At 40.5% G+C, this 19,013-nt stretch overlaps 1 protein-coding gene across 2 annotated transcripts in view; it reads left to right on the top strand.

Annotated features, from left to right (window-relative positions):
• The window catches only part of GMDS (GDP-mannose 4,6-dehydratase), a 418,974-nt gene that overhangs the window by 343,995 nt on the left and 55,966 nt on the right, over nucleotides 1–19,013 (top strand). The gene's annotated exons all lie outside the window — the stretch shown is intronic.

A 19,013-nucleotide genomic window follows, 5' to 3' on the forward strand; every position in this document is an offset into this window, starting at 1 on the left:
TAGCTTTGCAAATGAATAATCCAATCACTCAGCCAATAAATTGCTGCATTTGGCCAGCAGTCTGTGAAAACAGCTTAATTGCACTCCCGCTGCCAGCTTTTAGAGCTCTAAATTAGCCTGCTTATTGGCCCCCTCACAGCCAGCTACCTGGGAAGAAACAAGTGAGCAGGCGGCAGGAGCGGGTGGCCCTGTCACAGAGGATCATGGTCAGCCTCTCTGAGTGGGAGAGGTGGCGCTGTAGGGGGTAAAACATCATATGGGAAACAAAACAAAGCGTAAAACATCTCGTTGTTCCTTCCGATTGTGAATGGGAATATGGTCACCTCCAGCTATGAGAGCAGAAAGCAGAGGAAGGTGGGCACTGATGAGCTTCATTATAAAGTACCTCCTTCTGTGTTTCATGACAGTGTTTCAACTTCATCCAGTGAGTATCCCGGTCCAGCTTAGATCTTTGTAACTTTGGGTACTGCAAAATTCCCGTTTTAGAAGTGCACGTGTGCTTTGTTTTCTTGGGTGCTTTGCAGGGTCCCAGTCAGCAAATGATTGTTTGCAGAACACATCTTTACTCCCAGGAACACGCCAGTGAAGTCTACCAGGGGTACTAAACCAACACATGCTGCCAGCAGGACCAACTCACTAATCCCTGTGCTCCCATCACCTAATAAGCATTCTAGGAGAGGGAAAAAACCAACAATGTTTCCCGGTCTGGCAGGATGGTGGCAATGTGCAGAGGTAGTACAGGATGAATCCTGGTTTCTGGACACAGGGAACAGTAGCACCAATTGTGCAATGTAGTAGTGGATGTACACAGGAGAGGATGTTCTCCTCTCCTTCAGGGAGCGATACCAGCCCCACCGACTGCTGACACAGCACCAGCTGTCAGGCGATGAAGAGCTGTCTGATTCAAACGAGGGGGTGACGAGCACCTTTGTGTTGCAGGGTGGGAGTGGGGAGCCTGCATGTGTGGAAGTGGACATAGGTTCTAAAATTGAAATTCAGAGGAGAACAGAGACTTTCATGTTATGTTAAAAAGGGCTGGGCCTGTGTATTGCAATCAAATGCTAGGAAGTCATTAAGAGCTGTCGGTCATTCTGTGCTGTGGTAAGGTGTCAGGATGATAAGGAGGACAGAGACAAAAGGACTTGCCAAACAGGAAAAGGACACTTGACCCAACAAGTCTCTGCTTTGTGAGACCCACTTTCCTGCTTTGTCATACCTCTTACTAACAAGTACATATTCGCTCTTCAAAATTCACAGTTAATATGTAGCTGTTTGGAAGCCATCACTGTAGGCTGTAGTTCCACCTTATTCACATGCTCAGACACTTTCTGCTGAAATAGTGGTGCCCATGGTCTCCTTTTTCTCTGTCCTTATTGGTCTGCTTTTGGGAATACAGTTTCTCGATTTTAAATTCAGTTCACTATACATTTGTCCATTTTGGAATAGTGCATAAGAACATATCTGTCAGAAATATTCATGTAATTTCTAGTGGATCCATATATGCGCATAAGGATGTATTCATATAGAGAGTGTATTCTGACCTGGAAATAGCACTGTGTATAAACACGGTAGATGTCTGATGTTTATCTGAAATTACCTGATCTGTCATAGGCCACCTTCCCTTGAATGAGGGCTCTTAATACAGTCCCTACTTGGTTCCTATGGAACCCAAAAAGGCTGTGAAGCTGCTCAAGCATGATCAAAGTAGAAGCACAAAATGGGTTTTGAAGTACCTTTGTCTTAAGGAACAGATGAACTGTGAGCAAACTCCTCTATGAATAGATGTGGCATCCTTTTCCTGAAATCAGTTTCCTTTTTAGAGCATCTCAGGATGGATACACAGAATCACTTTCTTTTTTTGAAATTCTGATTTTATTTTCATTCTTTGTCAGAGGCAGGCAAACTACTTTTTGTTTCATTCAGAGAATCACATCTGTGCAATTCAAAATACTAGACCAAATTCCAATCAATTGCACAAAAGCAAGGAAAAGCAACAAAATTACTAAAACAGACTGACAGCACATGTCCCCTCCTGCCACCCATACCAATACTGCTGAAGGCAAGAAAGCCTCAGGTTGACATTTTGGAAGAAGGCATAGCCAGATCAGTTAACAGGAATTCTGCTGTTAAATCCCAACAGACGCAGAAAAGCTGATGCTCAGATTCTCATGTCTTACTTGGAAACATTTCTGTCTGTCTATCTCTCTAAAATTTAACATGGTATTCTGGAAAGTGAAAATAAACATAATTTAATCTTGTGTACAGTCAGTTCTGACAGTGCCAATACATTCATTTGAAAACACATTTGTTTTCTTCAGTTAGTGATCCTTGGGGTCAAGGCCTCCCATTGAAAAGCTTAGCTGTACTGAAGAAGAAACCTTGAAATGTGAGACTGTCTTCTGGTCAAACTAAGTAGACCCTTTGAATGCCTTGGCTCTAAATCTCTTCACTCTGCTTTTGACTGCTTTGGGGCCCCTTGATATTTACTGGCCTTGGGAATTGTTCCTGCTAAGGCTTCCAATGCCTGTCTCTCTCCTTCCTTCCTTGTGCCTTGCCAACTACAAACCTATCACTATCGTTTCTTTCGGCTTGTATCAAATTCCTATCAGTATCTTTTCTGACCCTTTTAAAATTGTTTTTGGAAACTCTAACCTGCAGTAAGGATTGGAGAAAAGTTATTACTTTTGCCTTTCTTAAAATCAACAGTTTTCACAGGAGCTTCATGGCAAGTTTGCTTTTATACTGAACTTTTTACTACACTACAAAAGATGCTTTTATGCATTTTGCAAGCTTTTTAAGCACGTGGCTAGTGAATTCATACTTTACACTAATTTTCTGCCCTAAGCATGTAAAAATCAGTTCCCACTAGAGTTTATTCACCTGTGAAATGTAGGTACTTCAGAAATTATCTCACTGGTCTTTTCTACTTATGTTACAGTCAGAATGTTCACATTGTAGGTAGGCAACTTAATCTATACTTGGATTTAAATAATCTATTGAGTATTTACAAAAACATATTAAAATTAATTTTAAATTAATTTTAAAAATTAAAACTGAAATTCAATGAACTGCCTCAGTAAGTTGGAAACAATCATCCCTGCAGCACACGACGTCGTAGGCATCAGGTCTCTCAGCCCCTGAAGTTGGGTAATTTTTACAGAATTATGGTCTGTCTTTAATTTTCTTATCTCTCAGCAGGACAATTACTATTAATTTGTATGCATAAATTTCCCTCTAAGAATTGCACAATTGCTTCTAATTAAATTTTGCCGAATAAGCTGTGTGAGTAAAAGTGCTTCTACTATTTTTGCATGGCAGATACTAAGCTTACAGTTCTACAGAAGCTTGCTTCATTTCATTGCCCTTTCCTGCAACAATGAAGATTAACCCCAGGTCTCACTGGTGTGTCCTGTCATCACAGAACTTAGATGTATATATCTCTCAGTTAGGAGTTTGTGTTACTTTTTTGAACGGGAAAAGAAAAGAAACCTTTCAACCATATGTAAATGTTTTTTCTCTGAATCTAATGCTCTACATGTGTTACAGGGAATTCTTCCCCTTTCCTCCCACCTGCATCTGCTGTTTTCTTACAGATTGCCTAGTGTGGGAACTGCAGGTTGTATCTGTGCATCACATTTGTTATAGGTTGGCATGGCTGTAACTCTGAGGATGCACATGCATCATCAATGCAAATTTCCTTTCTTTAAGCAAGCCCTGGAAACTCTGTCACAATGTGATGCTAATATTTAAATAATCATCTGGCCTCGTATTATTCTTCAAAGAAAAAAGGTCATGCTAACTTGCTAACTTCTTCCTTTTGTTATACACCTTAACATTTTTCTCCCAGTTCTTTCTAGCACTGATATAAATTAAATATATATACATATATATATATTTATATATATAATCATATATATATATATATATGATTTCTCAAGTTTTCTGTGTGTTGCTTTTACTAAATTTTGCATCTTTGCTTAACTATGTTTGGCCTCAGTTACCCTTTTCCCTCCTTGGAATTAAGCAGGATGGCTTTAAATTTCAGTCTCTTCAGATGTTTTTTTAAAAATTCAGCTCTGTATTTCCCATGTTTCATAGGATTCCAGTAAAAAATTCCTTGGGGCATATCACATTCACCCAAAGTCAGCTTTTTTACAGTCAAAAACATTTTTGAACTGCTCTAAGTGTTCCTGCCCTAAAGAACATTTAGAATCTAGTGAAACCATAATCACAAACCCCTAAATGCCCCGCACTTCCACTTTAGTTTTCATACAAGCTTCATTTCCTACTCTTAAGTTCAGAGCCGCCTGTGACTGTAAACTGTTCAGATATCTGCATGAGGAAACACATGCTTCCCTTCCTCAAGGACCGTTTTTGCTCATCAGTGTCAATATGTGGCCTGTACTAATACTCATGAAAATTAAATGGGAGCATTTAAGGAAGAATAATCTCAGCTGATTTTCCTGTCTATTTTCCTCATTAGCAGCCAGGTAAAGAAGTTGTGAGTTGTCATAATACTGAGAGTATTCTTTTTTTTTTTTTCTGCTTGTTCTGAAAATATATGTCAGCTTCTGAAAACTATTGCTTCTCTTGTCCTTAGTTCTTCTCCAAGGTGACTTTGCTGCTGTGTGAGCCAAAATGTTTATATTGTTCCTTTCTTCAAAGTCAACATTATCTCTTCATTGCTTTGCCACCCTCTTCCTTTTATTTTTCCCTCCTGCTAATAAAACCTGCAGTAGATTTTGTTTGTTTGTTTGTTTGTTTTAGTGAAGGCCTTACATATCAGGCATTTCAGAGGTATCTTTGAAAATATACATATCAAATTCAGCCAACTAAAATAATGATCAGTAGTAACTTGTCTCTGTATAACATCTAAGCAGCACTTAAAATATTTTAAATGTTTCTCAACAAGCACGTGAAAAAGGTTTTTTTAAAAAATAGCATCACTGTCTTTCTGCTTCTGAAACATGTCTGGCAGAGCAAACAGACTACACAGCTTGAGTGATATCATAAAGTGGCAGCAAAGTCAGGGGGAGATCCTGACGGCATTGTGTTCTGCTGCCATTCCTGGTGGATGCAACCCTTCCTCCACAGATAGCTTTCTAGTTAATCTCACCCTGATTTTGTTCATCTTAGTTCTTCCTTAGGAGATGGGAAGACCATTATTGCTATCATGTTTTCCTTTCAATATGTCACCAAACTGGAGAAGCTTCAGCAGGCTCATGTACAGTCTTGCTCACTGTCTTTAATCCTCTTAACAGACTCTTAGCAGGAGCCCTAGTTTACCTCCTTTCTTGAGGGAGCAGATACCTAATATGTGCCCCTCCAGCCCTCCCACACACAATTCTGACTTTTTGCTTCACAACTAGCTCATTACATCAGTATTAGACAGCCATATCCAGTAAAGGAATCCCTCTGGACACCACTGCTCCTATGCTGTGCTTTACTCATTCCTTCTCTTTGCGTCATCCTGCTCCTCCTCTGCTGTGCCTCCAACAAAACATTTCTCTGGCAACTTCTACAGCTGGCTCTGTTCCCCTTCTTCCTTCACCACCTCTTTCTCTGCTGTCATTCCTGAGGTTTTGAAACCAGCCATGTGTCATCTGTGACCTTCACATCTTCATTGATCTTCCTGAGAACATCAGCCTGTCTCTCTGAGTCTACTTTCCGATCCCCTAATGCCACAACCATCTGACAAGACTAGCCAGAGGAAGAGAGTGTCCTTACATCCTGGGGTCTAAGTTGGAGTGCTTTTGCACCTTGGTTGTTGGACCATATGTTCATTTACAAGACGAGTAGTTTTTCTTTGGAAATGTTCAGACTAACTGGAGAAAGCTCTGACTAACTTTGGGCAATACAACTTTCCAATCTGGGTGGATAAAGAGATTGCAATCCCATTGAAAAGGTGTGTAAAGATAAAGCTGTCATCCAGGCAGAGGAGTTGGTGGTTTTAATTCCTTGCTCATTTTTCTGAATGCTGTTGACACATAGCAATTAGTGGCAATCTTAGATGTGACAGATCCAGGCTCAACTCCTGAAAACAGATTTTTAAATTAAACTTAGGTGACTGGAGGATTAAAGCTGAGGGAGAGATGAATGAGGATAGAAGGCTGTTTACCTCCTTAATTAGAAACTGCCTGATTCAGCAGCACATCCAAGCAAGTGCTTCACTTCAAGGGCATGAATAGTTAATAGGGACAGTTTCCATACTACTAGCTAAGAGTGTGCTTGTGTGCATTGTTGCATCTTAATATGAAGCAAAGCAATATATCTGTGATGGGAACTGAGACGACCAGCCTGAACATTGTGGGAACTCAGGAGGTGCCAGCTCATTATTCTTGTTTGCCTGCCCCATTGTACTTGAGCACAGTGCTCAGGAGCAGAGATGCTGAAATAGCTCAGGAGAATTTCTTTAGCCAGGTTCTCTTAGGGTAGCTTTGCAGGCAAGAAGGAATTAGATCAAGTTCATGCAGTTTGTAGTTTTAATCAACTGCTCCTGCAGTGATGTTTCCTGCCCATAATTCTTCTCTGCCTTCCAGGCAGTGGGGGGTCTTACTGCCACCTCTTCACTTATTTAAGTTTATTCATGCACAGAAAGTCTCTCTTTATCTCACCTCCTATCCCCTTGCCTCCCCCTTCTCTTGGCCTGCCATTTGGCCTCCTCCTCCCCTTTGTTATCTCTCTCTGTCTCACCCTCATTTGGACCATCCCTTGTTCTCTTATCACTGCCTGTCCTATGCCTGTCCCATGCCTATCCCATACAAACACTCCAGCAGATGTGGTGGGAAATGCAAAGTCTCTGAAGGGAAGTCTTGGGGGTGGGAGAGAGCCTGGAGCAGGCAAAAGCCAGAGCAGAAATCTGGGCTTAGGCAGCACCAAAGACACATTTGTCACAACTGCTGTGTTCCCTCCTGTCAGCAGTCTCCACCACCTACAGACTATTCCCCATTTCCTACATGAGTTCAGACATTCAAAAGAGCCAAACTGTGGTTCAGGCCACGTTTTGGAGTGCCCAGTGAGAGTGGCAGAGTGGCTTTGCACAAATCTGTTTCAGGGCTTTCTGAAGACCTTGGTATCAGAGGTGGTTGAGGTCACTTACACACCTGATTGCTGGTTCACATTCAAAAGTGGGAGCATGTCTGAAGATCTGTCTCCCTTTTAGAAGCTGTTTATTTTATTTTACAATAGGGTTTTAAAAGTCAAGCAATGTGTTAACAATACTGTTCTAATTTTGATTGTGTTTCCCTCCTCGTTGTAACCTTTTCTTTTGCATGTGTTCTGCCAACTCAACCCTTGCAATGGTTTTAGAATGGCAGCAGAAAACTGTAAATGACATGATTTATATGAAAATAAAAATGGCTTTTGAATACAGAGGATATGAGACAGAGGTGAGGTTTCCTTCAGCAAATCTGGAATTCAGGGCTAGAGTCATGTCTATTTTCTTCAGCCTTAGCCAGAGCTTGCTTGCCTTCATCTGTCTCTATTTTATTTTATGGGTGAGTGGGTGCACAAAGGAAGATGACAGCCCCAGAGTGTTCATTTGTTTTATCTTGAGATCGTTTTAGTGTTGGTAAAAGCAGCTTCTGCTGGGTTTGGGTCAGCAGATGCCTTGACATTGGCCTTTTCAGCATGGAGTCTTCCAGTCAGTGGTTTGCTGGGGTAATAACTCTCTCAAGCCTGGGTATGCCATGGCACCTAATATTTTTCCTCCTTGAAAGATGGTACTTCAAGCCACTGATTCTCAAAATCCTATGCCACCTTCTGCAAAACATTTGTCATTGTTACTTTGGTGCTGCTGAAGGTGTTATGAGAGTGAGGGCAGTTGTCTCTTGGAGGGACACTCTAGGGCAGTGTGAAAGGGCTATATGGACCAGGTAAGGAGAAATGCATAAAGGTGTAGCCAGTTCTGAGGAAGGAGGACGGTTTGGGGGTTTGTCTCCAAAAGCTTTCATTTCATGATTTTTCAGGTGTTTCACAGTCCAAAAATGACAATAGACGTTCTTCAATTTCTTTTCTTTCTTTAGTTATCTGACGTTTATTCCCCGAGAAAATGTAGGATGTTTTAACTTCACATGCAGGAAAAAAAGTCAAAAAATATTCTGCTCAAAGGAAAAAAAAGAGAAAAAAATTGACTCTTCGGTGTTTCTAAGGCAAGCCTAATTTGGGGAGCAGGTACTTTTTGATCAGGCTATTTCTTAGATTGATCCTAGAGATCTTCTGTCTCCCCAAAAAAATCCATAAGAAGCTTTTGCTCAGACTCTTGTCTCTGTCCTTCACCATTTGCAATTTCTCTCAAAAGGACAAATGGTGGAAAAGAAGTAGAGGTTTGGAGGTGGTTGCTAAAAAAAAAAAAACAACCTTCACTTTTCCGCTCTCTCATCTTTACTCTCATCTTTAGAGTCATCATTTGTAAATTAATAATTTCATGATGGAGGCATGAAAAGGTGGGACCTTTGTTATTATTGCTACCCTGTGATGATGATGATAATGTTGAGGAGTGCTTGACCACCTTCCAGATCTTCTTGTCTCATCTTTGTATTCCACTAAAAACCTGCAGCAATGATTCTGACCTTATCAGAACTTAACAAAAAAGTTTTACATTGTTAATTATTTTTTTGTATCCTTAATATTTCCCATGTGTCCAAGGAGAGCTTGTATGGTTGAATTGCAGGGGAAATTGAGCCTTGCAGATAGAAACAACTTTTAAAAGGTGGTGGTGCGGGGGGTTGTTGCTGAATAAAAATTATCTCTGTGGCATAAACATCTACAGTACTTGTCATGAACCAGGAAATGGATCTTCATGCCCATCTTGGATGCTACCCAAATTGTCTGATGTCCCAGCTGGATGGGTGAAAGAGGAGACAGTAATTATCTGCAGGGCAAGAGAGACTTAAACATTAAGAGCTTTATGCCTAGGATCAGCTGGAATTTTTGCTCATTCCTCACATATAGTCTCTGAGCTCACCAAAGCAGACAATATGAAAAATATTAACAGGATTCAAGAAGACATTAGTAATAGATTAAGAGTACATGCCTCCCTTGTGAGACTTTTTTTCCTTGATTTTTTTTCTTTCAGTCAGAAAAGTCTAAAGGTGAGTAGGTGAAGTCAATTTTAATAATTCACAGACAATAATACATATATTTCTTACTTGACAGAGCTAGTGTTTAAACTATTAGCATTGTCTGGCATAACATGAAACAGGATCAGTCACTCATCCCTTTGAAACCTCTAACCTGGCCTCATTTAAATTTCTTCCTTTCAGCTTTGCCAGTATGTTTTAATAGTCTTGGTGGAGCTCTCAGCTGCCTTGTGACTGCAGACTTTATCTACCAGGTTATGGTTAGGAATAGAGTAAGACAGCACCGTTCCTTGTCAGCTCTTCTGTATGCAATGACACAGAAACCTCAGTGCTACAGATAGCCATTGAAATTCAAAACAGACCACTTGACTGCTGAACAGAAATGAGTTTTTAAATCAGATTTTCTTTTTGGAACTCTGTTCTGTAATTTTTGAAAGCACTCTTACTTTTTTTCCATCCTTCAAATTGCTGAGCTGGTACTACTTTGCAGTCATCCTTTCTATTGAATAGCTGTAAGGGGAAAAGCGGATTAACAGTAATGAAAACAAAAAAATATGGTTTAAAGTAGGACACTTGCCTTTTTTTTTACAGTGATCTATGACAAGTTCATGTTTGTTATTCACTATGTCTGTTACCAAGTTAGTGCTTTGCAGACCTTAGCTTTAAAAATTTCCAGATTGGGTGACTAGGAGATGAATTGCTTTTGTTTTTATTTTTAATTCTGCTTGACCCATAAAATATTACTCTTCCACCTTCTGATTTTGAAAGCAAAAACATATATCGCAGCTTCTTTACAATAATACAGGCTTCTGACTAAAGCAAGCGGCTCCCACTGTAGTTTTTCCTTAGATAAGAGTTGTAAATTTCCGAACTTCTAATCTTTGGCGGCATTTCCTCTTGATCCAACTTTCTGTTTCCATCTGTTGGTGGAGATTAAAAAGTGGGTTGTGAAGGTGACATTGGAAACAGAGGAAATGTGAGGTTTTAGGAAAAGCTCAGGTAGGGCCAAGTTTGTTCTGTGCACTCTTTTTGTATCTATGAAACAAAGCCTACTGGGGCCTCTTCATGTACTGCAGTGTCACCACTGATCACATGTTGTGACATTCACTCCTCACTCAAAGCAAATCTTCTGTAGTGCTAATCCTATAAAATTACCACAGTCTTTTATCCTGCACATAGTTGGCTGAGAGGGCTTGCAGATGAGTATCCAAGGTAGTATTTAGGTGTTTTTCCTGACCTTTCTTTCTCTGTCTCCTCCCGAAGGTGCTTATTGGTATTATTTCTGTATTTTATGTTATTGGTATTATTTCTGTATTTTATGTATTTGTTAGATGCCTTCTGGATAGCTTCTGGGCTTAAAATAAAGGCCAAAGTTAATCTTGACTGATGAAGTGAATCCCAGGAGCAAGATACCTCAGGAACTGTAAACAAAAAGTTGTCATGATTAGAATGTGACTAGCCCTACAGGTAAGCCACCCACCTCTATAATAATTCAGTAGCTGTGGCATAATGAATGCAAGGGGTAGGTGGACACAGAAGTAAAAACAGAAACATGTGAAGGTGCATTATTCACCACAGTAGAGACTGACAGCAGCAAAGACTTATGAGCACTTGAAGAACAGCCAAAGGGCGTTGGTGATGGATGACAGGCAGTTTGTGCGCTGGAAAGCTCACAAGAAGTATTCTTATTTTTGCCTTCTAGTATTAGTGACCACAATTAGTTCAACTTTGGCTTAACTGCTGGATGGAATTAGAAGAAAAGAAAAAAAAAACATGATTGACTTAATTAAGTTCTTAAATATGGCTTTGTGAAGGATTTTCTACTCCAGAGTAATGCCTGGACAATTATCTTTGATACCCTTGATAGCATAGCTTGCTATGACTGAGAATACCCTGGATGCAAACATCCGCATCCAGCAGCTTCTTCAGCTGTGGTATCCTTTCAGAGGAAGCAGGTGTCAGGACCATGCTTGCTGGGTGGAAAACTTCTGGGAAAGCCCTTGCTATGTACAGGTATGTGGCAGCTTATGTACTTGCTGTGGGTTTTGTGAGGATCAACATTATATACCAGAGTTCATCAAAAGGGCATTTTGTACTTTGACATAGAGACAGCTTATGACTTACTAGGACTTTGAGCTGGGAGGGACCATTTAGAAATGTGACAAAGTGGTAGGAGTCACTGTTTCTCTTGGTTGGAACTACCAAGGATTGTCCTATTTATCGTGGTAAAAGGAAAGGGTCAGCTAAAGGGATATGCACAGTAGTCAGAGGAATGTAATCAATAACTCTTTCCACACACCAGTGAATGCCAATAACCGCTAGAGACGGAAAGAAATAAATATATTAGATGTGAATGCCTCCTTGGTTTGTATACCAACTTTTCCTTTGTTGCTTACTACCTTTTTTTTTCTGTAAAGCCTTGTAGTGGGCTGACCCTGGCTGGATGCCAGGTACTCACTACAGCCACTCTCTCACTCCCCTCTGCAACTGGACAGAGGAGAGAAAAAAAACAGCGAAGGATTCATGAGATCAGGTAAGAGCTGAGAGAGGTCACCCACGGATCACCATCACGGGCAAAACAGACTCTAGGTGGGAATATTAATTGAATTTATTGCTAACAGGATCACAGCAAAAGAGTGAGAAGTAAAATAATCTTAAAAACACCTTCCCCACCACTCCTCCTTCCTTCCATGTCCTCCCTCCTCCCCACCAGAGGTGCAAGGGGAGAGGGAATGGGGATTATAGTCAGTTGTTGTTTCTGGGTCCCTCCCACGGGAGACAGTCCTTGATGGACCTCTCCAACATGAGTCCATCCCTCGAGCAGCAGTTCCTCATGAAACTGCTGTCCCGTGGGTCACTCCTCCATGGGGTGCAGTGCTTCATCAAGGAGAAGACCCACCGGTGGGTGCAGACCCACCGGTGTGGGTCCCCCATAGGGGCCACAAGTCCTATCCGGGAAAAACCTGCTCCAGCGTGGGCTCCTCCCTCCATGGGCTGCAGGTGGGTCTCTGCACCTCGATGGTCCTCCATGGGCTGCAGGAGCACAGCTGCTCCACCAAGGCCTGCACCACGGGCTGCAGGGGCCTCAGCTCCAACGCCTGGAACACCTCCTGCCCCTCCTTCTGCACTGACCTTGGTGTCTGCATTGTTGTTCCCATGTTCTCACTCTGCTCTTCCCTGGATGGAATTTCTGACTGCTCAACAACCTTCTGTTCTTAAATATGTTATCACAGAGGCATTACTATTACTCCCAACTGGCTCGGCCTTGGCCAGCAGCAGGAAGCCTGTCCTGAACCTGGCAGGCATTGGCTCCACCAGACAGGGGAAGGTTCTAGCAGCTTCTAACAGAAGCCACCCCTGTACCATCACCCTCCTGCCCCCTGCTACCAAAACCTAGCCACAGAAACCCCCTACAAGCCTGTAGAAGTTGGGTTGTCCCTCAAGTCTTCCAATGTCTCTTTTAACTGCCAAGAACTCAGCGAGACACTATTTGTAGAGCAAAACTTCACAGGACATAGTATATCAAGAATGCCCTCAAACTGTGGGTGATATGAAGGCTTCCTCAGAGTTCCTGGTTCCTGTGCAACCTCTCAAAGACAGTTCAGGATATTGGCATGCTCCAGTAGATGTATCACACCTGTGTGTCACTTCCAAAAGCCGTGAGTGGATTGTTGAGGCAGAGTAAGGAACTTTACATCAAGTTTCTCTACATGAAAATGTTCACTTTGGATCAGGATTAAAAGTGAATCAATACGCAATTTTTCCTTTTATTCTTTGCTATCAACTCACCAAATTTTGACATTCTCATAATAAATACCATCTAACAAATTACAGGGATCTCTGTAGAGATGCACTTTGAAGAAAGGCATTCTATTGCTGTAAATTATTTTAACATAGGCTTTAGATATTGGAATAATTTCTGAATAAGGAAAGGGAGGGTTAGACATTTCTGTAAGGATACTAATTTAAACTGTAATGCTAATGGGAAGAGATGACTTGACAGTGCACTGGTGGAGGTAAACAGACTCATTTCTGTGGAAAGGGTGTTGACAAGCAGTGATTTTTGGGAAGCCTCCAGACAGAGTCCAGACTCTGACTTTAGGGATTTAGGTAATATAAAAATTATTATTAAAAAAAAAAACAAAACAAAACAAAACAAAACAAACAAAAACTCCCAAACCAACTCAAACATTTGCATCAGCTGTGCCTGCAGTTTTTTCTTTTTTTTTCACATACTTTTGTTCTATTAAACATTTCCAGAAACACTGTAGAGTTAAGCCTAGCCCTGTGAAAAGGACTAATATCCTTTTTTGATAAACTCTTCCTGTCTTGCTTTTGTATCAAATCAAGTACATTTCAGCTGCAAGTTTAGTCTTCTTCAAAAGAGTAAAATATGTAGGGCCTTGAGCCTGATAGACTTCATGTGGACATGAACCAAAATGATCATATTGAATATCATGTTGTTGAATATGAAGTGGCCTTGCATATTTTCATGGCCTTAGGCATAGATATAAAGATGGCTCCCTCCAAAACCAAGTTCCAGGCATGCTTACAAAATCGTTTCCTCATGTCCCATACAGTGTTTTGCTTTGGTTTGTTCTCATTCCCCAAATTAATTTTTATTTTGCTTAATAAAGTGATGCTTTGGGGAGAGAAAGCTTACAAGCATTCTGTTTTGGTGCTTCTTTTTTGCCCCCCTCTACAAAACATCCCACTGATTGCTGCTGCAAAGAAAGCAGATTCCTCTTTCTGTACCCTCAGATCCCTCCTGAAAACTCTCTTGTTGCCCTCAAAAATCACTGTACTAGTGATGTGCTGTGACTTCTTGTGCATCTTGATGACCACTGCTGTTTGTTTTTTCTTTCACTGCCCTTTTTTGTGCTCCATTTCATGTACTGTGGGCATGTGCATGCAACTTGACTTAATGATTTAGCCTGAACAAAGGAGAAAAATCTAGTCACATCAGTATGAAATGCTTCAGTGCAGCAGAAACAGGTTAAATTAGCTCATATAAAAGCCTGTTTGTCACAGTAGCAGTATAACTTCATGTTATTAACTAGTTCAGTAATGTGCTGCATGGCCTTGCATTATGAACATTTTGCACAAGAAAATTTCTTTTGGTCCTGATTTGCAGCACAGCTAGAGTAGGAAGATCCTTGGTGATGGCAGAGGTTTTTAGACACAGACTGTAATAATCACCATTATACCTTTGCAAAGATTTTAGAGAAACATATGTGGGAACCTGTTTATTACATCTGTTAAGATTCTGACTCATAAATGCAGACTTCCACCTGCATGAAAAAGCTGAAGGAAGCATACCAAACCTAGTCCACTGGCTGAGTAACAAGACAGCTTTTCAGTGCCCTGAGACCCAAGGAGCTCATCTTCTTACTGGAAATTCTTTGGATACCATCTTTAAATGTTTTACAGTATTTTTATTAGTACTTTCCACTCTTCAGTGGATCAATGGAAGCCTGTTCTGAAATTCTAGGCACTTCTTTCTTTGCATTAGTGTTTCAAATTAATGGTCTGCAACTGTAAACTCACATATTTGTACTGACATATTTTTTAAATATAAAACTCTCATGTTCCTGCAGTTAAAGGAAGATCCAAAGAAAATGGGAATATCTGGCAGTCCAGTCTCCACTATCAGCTCATTAGCCAATTTTACAAATTTATTCTTCATGCGGAAAAAATGTTGTGACGTAGTGGCTTGTTGGCTGTATCATACAAGTGCTATACTGGTAACTGCGTTACTATAAATTTCAAACCTTTTTTTTTTTTTTTTATTTTCCACGTACTTTTATAAGATGTATTTTATATTCAAAATTATGGAAACATTGTAAGCTGTAAACGTGGTTTTATCTAGCCCTTATATGGACTGTATAACACCTGGCTTTTTCTTCTATCAAAAAGATCCAGTTAGAATCTTAGAATAGAATCATAGAATATCCTGAGTTGGAAGGGACCCGCAAAGATCATCAAAGTCCAACTCATGGCCCCGCACAGGACACCCCAAGAGTCGCACCATGTGCCTGAGAGTGTTGTCCAAATGCTCCTTGAACTCTGGCAGGCGTAGTGCTGTGACCACTTCTCTGGGCACCCTGTTACAGTGCCCAACCACCCTCTGGGTGAAGAAACTTTTCCTGATATCTGGCCTAAACGTGCCCTGACTCAGCTTCATGCCATTCCTTCAAGTCCTGTCACTGGTCACCAGAGAGAATAGATCAGCACCTGCCTCTCTGCTTCTACTCATGAGGAACTAAAAAGTATCTAATAGATCCAAATAGACTTATCCTGTAGTTTTTCTACTAAACATTGAAAATTCAGGTTTAAGGATCAGATTGTCATTGATTTGCTGTGACTCTTGGGTGAGCTATATACAATTTCTGATGCTAAAGGCTCGGGAAGTTTTGTATAGAGAGTTTGAGAACTCATTTTCATTTACACTGTGACCTTCCTATACTACTTTTACATGAAAATGGGCTTTGCAGGGGAAGTTTATTAAACTACTTGAATGAAGGCTCAAATATCAGCTTAACTCTGCTAGTGGCACATGTCATGTGCAGGCTGTACAGTATTTTTGCAGGGTTGAGGCTTGTCTCCTGTCCTGTTTCTTTTCACCATGTGCTTGTGCATAGGGTGACTTATACCTCTCTATTGAGATACATTGTCTTCATATTCTATTATTCTCCCTAGCCTTACACTTAATTCTCTGCATTCTGATCATCTAATCACCCATCTTCCTATACCATCATTAGTCATTCCAGTATTTTCCTTTCTCTTCCCCCCACTCATCTCTTACCACTCCTTTTCAAAGGTATTTAGACATTGCGTTTTACTGTTGCATCTCTTCAGAACTAAAATACTTCTGTTTTACGTTATGCTTTTTTTTCCCACAAAAGAATGATGAGACTCTTGTCCCAGAACACTAATTTTTCACTTCTTTTGCTCCCCAGCACCTACTACTGCTCTCTGCTTTTGCTTCCCAGCTAGCTGAACACGCAAGCTTCTTCTCAATCTTTTTGCAGAAACAGAACTTCAGGTTTTATTCTGGGAGATGCTTTTTAAAAAGATTTCCAAGAATCCCACCTTGTGCTTACACAGAACAAAAACAAAAAAAGCATATGCCTGGAAATACTCTACAGGCAAAAAGTAGGGAAAGAGTTCAACTTCTTTGTGACTTTTTTTTCCCCAGATATTGGTAAGTAAGTGAAACAGAACTTGATTTGGTGTTCACTCTTGATGAGATGCATGTGTCATGAATATACATGTGCTTTCTCTCTCTTTCTTCTCTGTTTAAATCCCATTTAAACAGTGCTTGGTGACTGTTGGGAGTTGTAATCCCTGTGCAACTCTGTCATGAGGCAAACACCAGCTGCAGGGACTGCTCTACAGAATAGTCTGAAACCAGTTGAGTTGCTGAGGAGTCATAAAGGAGCGAAAAAGGGGTTCATGAGAACACAACCAGTGCCTTTTGGAAAATGTTCCTTACACTCTCTTAAGAGATGCAAAGTCTGTATGGTGTACAGTTTCTTGTGCTTAGCCAGGGACAAAATTACAAAACAGAAAATGACAGAACTTCACAGCAAATTGGTACTTTCTCAAATTTGTTGGACAAGGTATTTCACACAGCTTCAGAGTAGACTGAAAGCACTTTTAAAAATCTACTGTTTACTACATAGGAAAAAAAACCAAAATCTTTTACTTTCTATTAAAGGAAATTTTTCCCCACTGACAGAATCATGAGCAGTGTGAATATTTCTGCTTGGTTCTGTACTCCTGATTCATGTTTTCATTACCCATCTCTAACATCTCTGTTTGAGTGTATTTGTAGAAGGTTATCTGAAGAAACACAGATGTTTGGAAGTTTACCATTCTTTTAATTAAATAAATTGCTAGGGTATATTTATAGCTTTGCTGATTCAGAGCCATAGGTTAACAACTCCTGTACTCCAATACTATTGAGCAATTGCCCAAAACACTATTCTAACACTTCTGTAAAACAAAGCGCTAGGGACTGTTAGTGTAGAAAACTGTAGAATTTTATAAGGGAATTTTAACAGGGAGCACTATTAAAAATAAATACCTCTATTTATGGATATTGGCTAATGAGTGGAATACTAAAAAAAGATGCTAAGTAGTGGCAGCTTCAGCAATAGAAATTATAAACAACAAGTATTTGTGAGCAGTGAATATATCGTAGTTGCTATTGCTGAGTTTTCTGCCTGGTTTCCTTGGTGTTATGCTCAAAAATAACAAAGTAATCGGTACCTGTGTTGTAGTAGAGGAGATCTTGGGCATGTTTGATGATGCTATGAGTTATAACAAACATCTGGCTACAAGGATATTTGGACTTGGGCATCTTCAAATTAAGTACATCCCACCCTTCCTGCTTGCAATTGTCTGCCAAGGCAGCACACTGAAAGGTTAGTGAAATTAGAACCTTGGGAACTATTGTTAGTGGAGAATGAGAAAGTAGACTTACAAATGGCGTACGTCCTCTTAGGAAAATATATTGAACTGAAGTGGTTATAAAGGTGTGGGCTGTGAAACAGATCTCTGAACACTTGACATGCACTGCAAATGGAGCCATTCGTTCTTCAGGTGAAATTGATTTTAATGTGCTCTGGTGCTGGTGCCTGTGTTAGACCTTCTTACAGAATACGGGGGCCAAAGAGGTAAAGTATGGAAATGATCAGTCAGGTAGAGGCTGAAATCCTGACCACAGACTTCAATGGAGCCCAGGTCTCATTTGTATGGTGTGTTTTCACAAAACAGATCCTACTACCTGGAGAGTGGATGCTTTCAATAAAGTGCTTTATGCTTCTCAGAGAGAGTTTTTGGTGGGATGACTGCAGAGAGAGGCAATGGTAATCCTACCAATTTCACCCAGAGTAAGAATTGGAATTGAAGTGACAATGATTTTCTTTTGTTTTGGTAATTTACAGAAACATACACACGCACATATATGCACACACTCTGTCTTGTCCTGTCCTGTCAGTTTGGAAACCTTTGCTTTTTCCCCTCTGCTTTTTTTCTGATGAAATACTGCAATTAGAAGACCTGTGAGTATTGCTGTACAGATGCTCCAAAGTGTTGGTTGAAAGAAAGAGTTTATAAAGCTCTCCCCTTCTGTGTGATGGCAAGAGTGCTGTAGCTCCATTGCCACTCACATTCTTTCATTTACTTGCTGTGACTGATTTGAAGCAAAGTCAGATTTGAAGCAAAAAAGCCAGTGATCCCATGCTTAATTCACTCCCAAACTCAGTACCACATTAATAACTGACAGTAATCATACTAATATTAGAGTAGAGCCTTAGAGAGACGCTGGACCTCAGAGCTGCAAACAGTTCCCTGGGATCTTGTGTCCTGCTTCAGGCTGGAATTTGTGAGCGAGGCATCCCCTCCAGGGTTACTCACAGAGGAAGGAAGGTATGGACTGTGTCTTGGCCTAAGGGTTGAAGTGCTTGCCAGCAAAGCTGGAGCACTGAAAAGGTCTGCAGTTCAGCAGGGCTGTGGTATAAATACGCCCCCACAGCCAGGATCAGTGGACAGAGAGAGACTCTGAGTGAAGGCTTACTTTAGCTGTACATGTTCATCCTTTGGAAAAAAAGTATTTTTTTTCATCAGTCATACCCAATTCAAAGGTTCGTAATTTCAGCATCCCAGGAGTGACCTTGGTTTTCCAAATCAGCTGACAAGCATTGTTGACATGATAAAGGAAAGCAGTAAATTTACTGGAAGTAACCTTGCCCAAGCATGATTGTCTTCAAGAACGGCTGAGGTGGCCACTAAGTGGTATTTTCTGTTGATTTCCTTATTCAATTTCCTTCAGATAAAATGCTGGTGTTTTATTTGGGGGTGCTATGAGTCGAGAATAATAAATTTTATTTAGGCAATGTGAAATAGTACAACTACAAAATTTAGCAT

This window comes from Lepidothrix coronata, unplaced genomic scaffold (genome assembly GCF_001604755.1).
Source record: "Lepidothrix coronata isolate B3197 unplaced genomic scaffold, Lepidothrix_coronata-1.0 Scaffold152, whole genome shotgun sequence".
Lineage (NCBI taxonomy): Eukaryota > Metazoa > Chordata > Aves > Passeriformes > Pipridae > Lepidothrix > Lepidothrix coronata.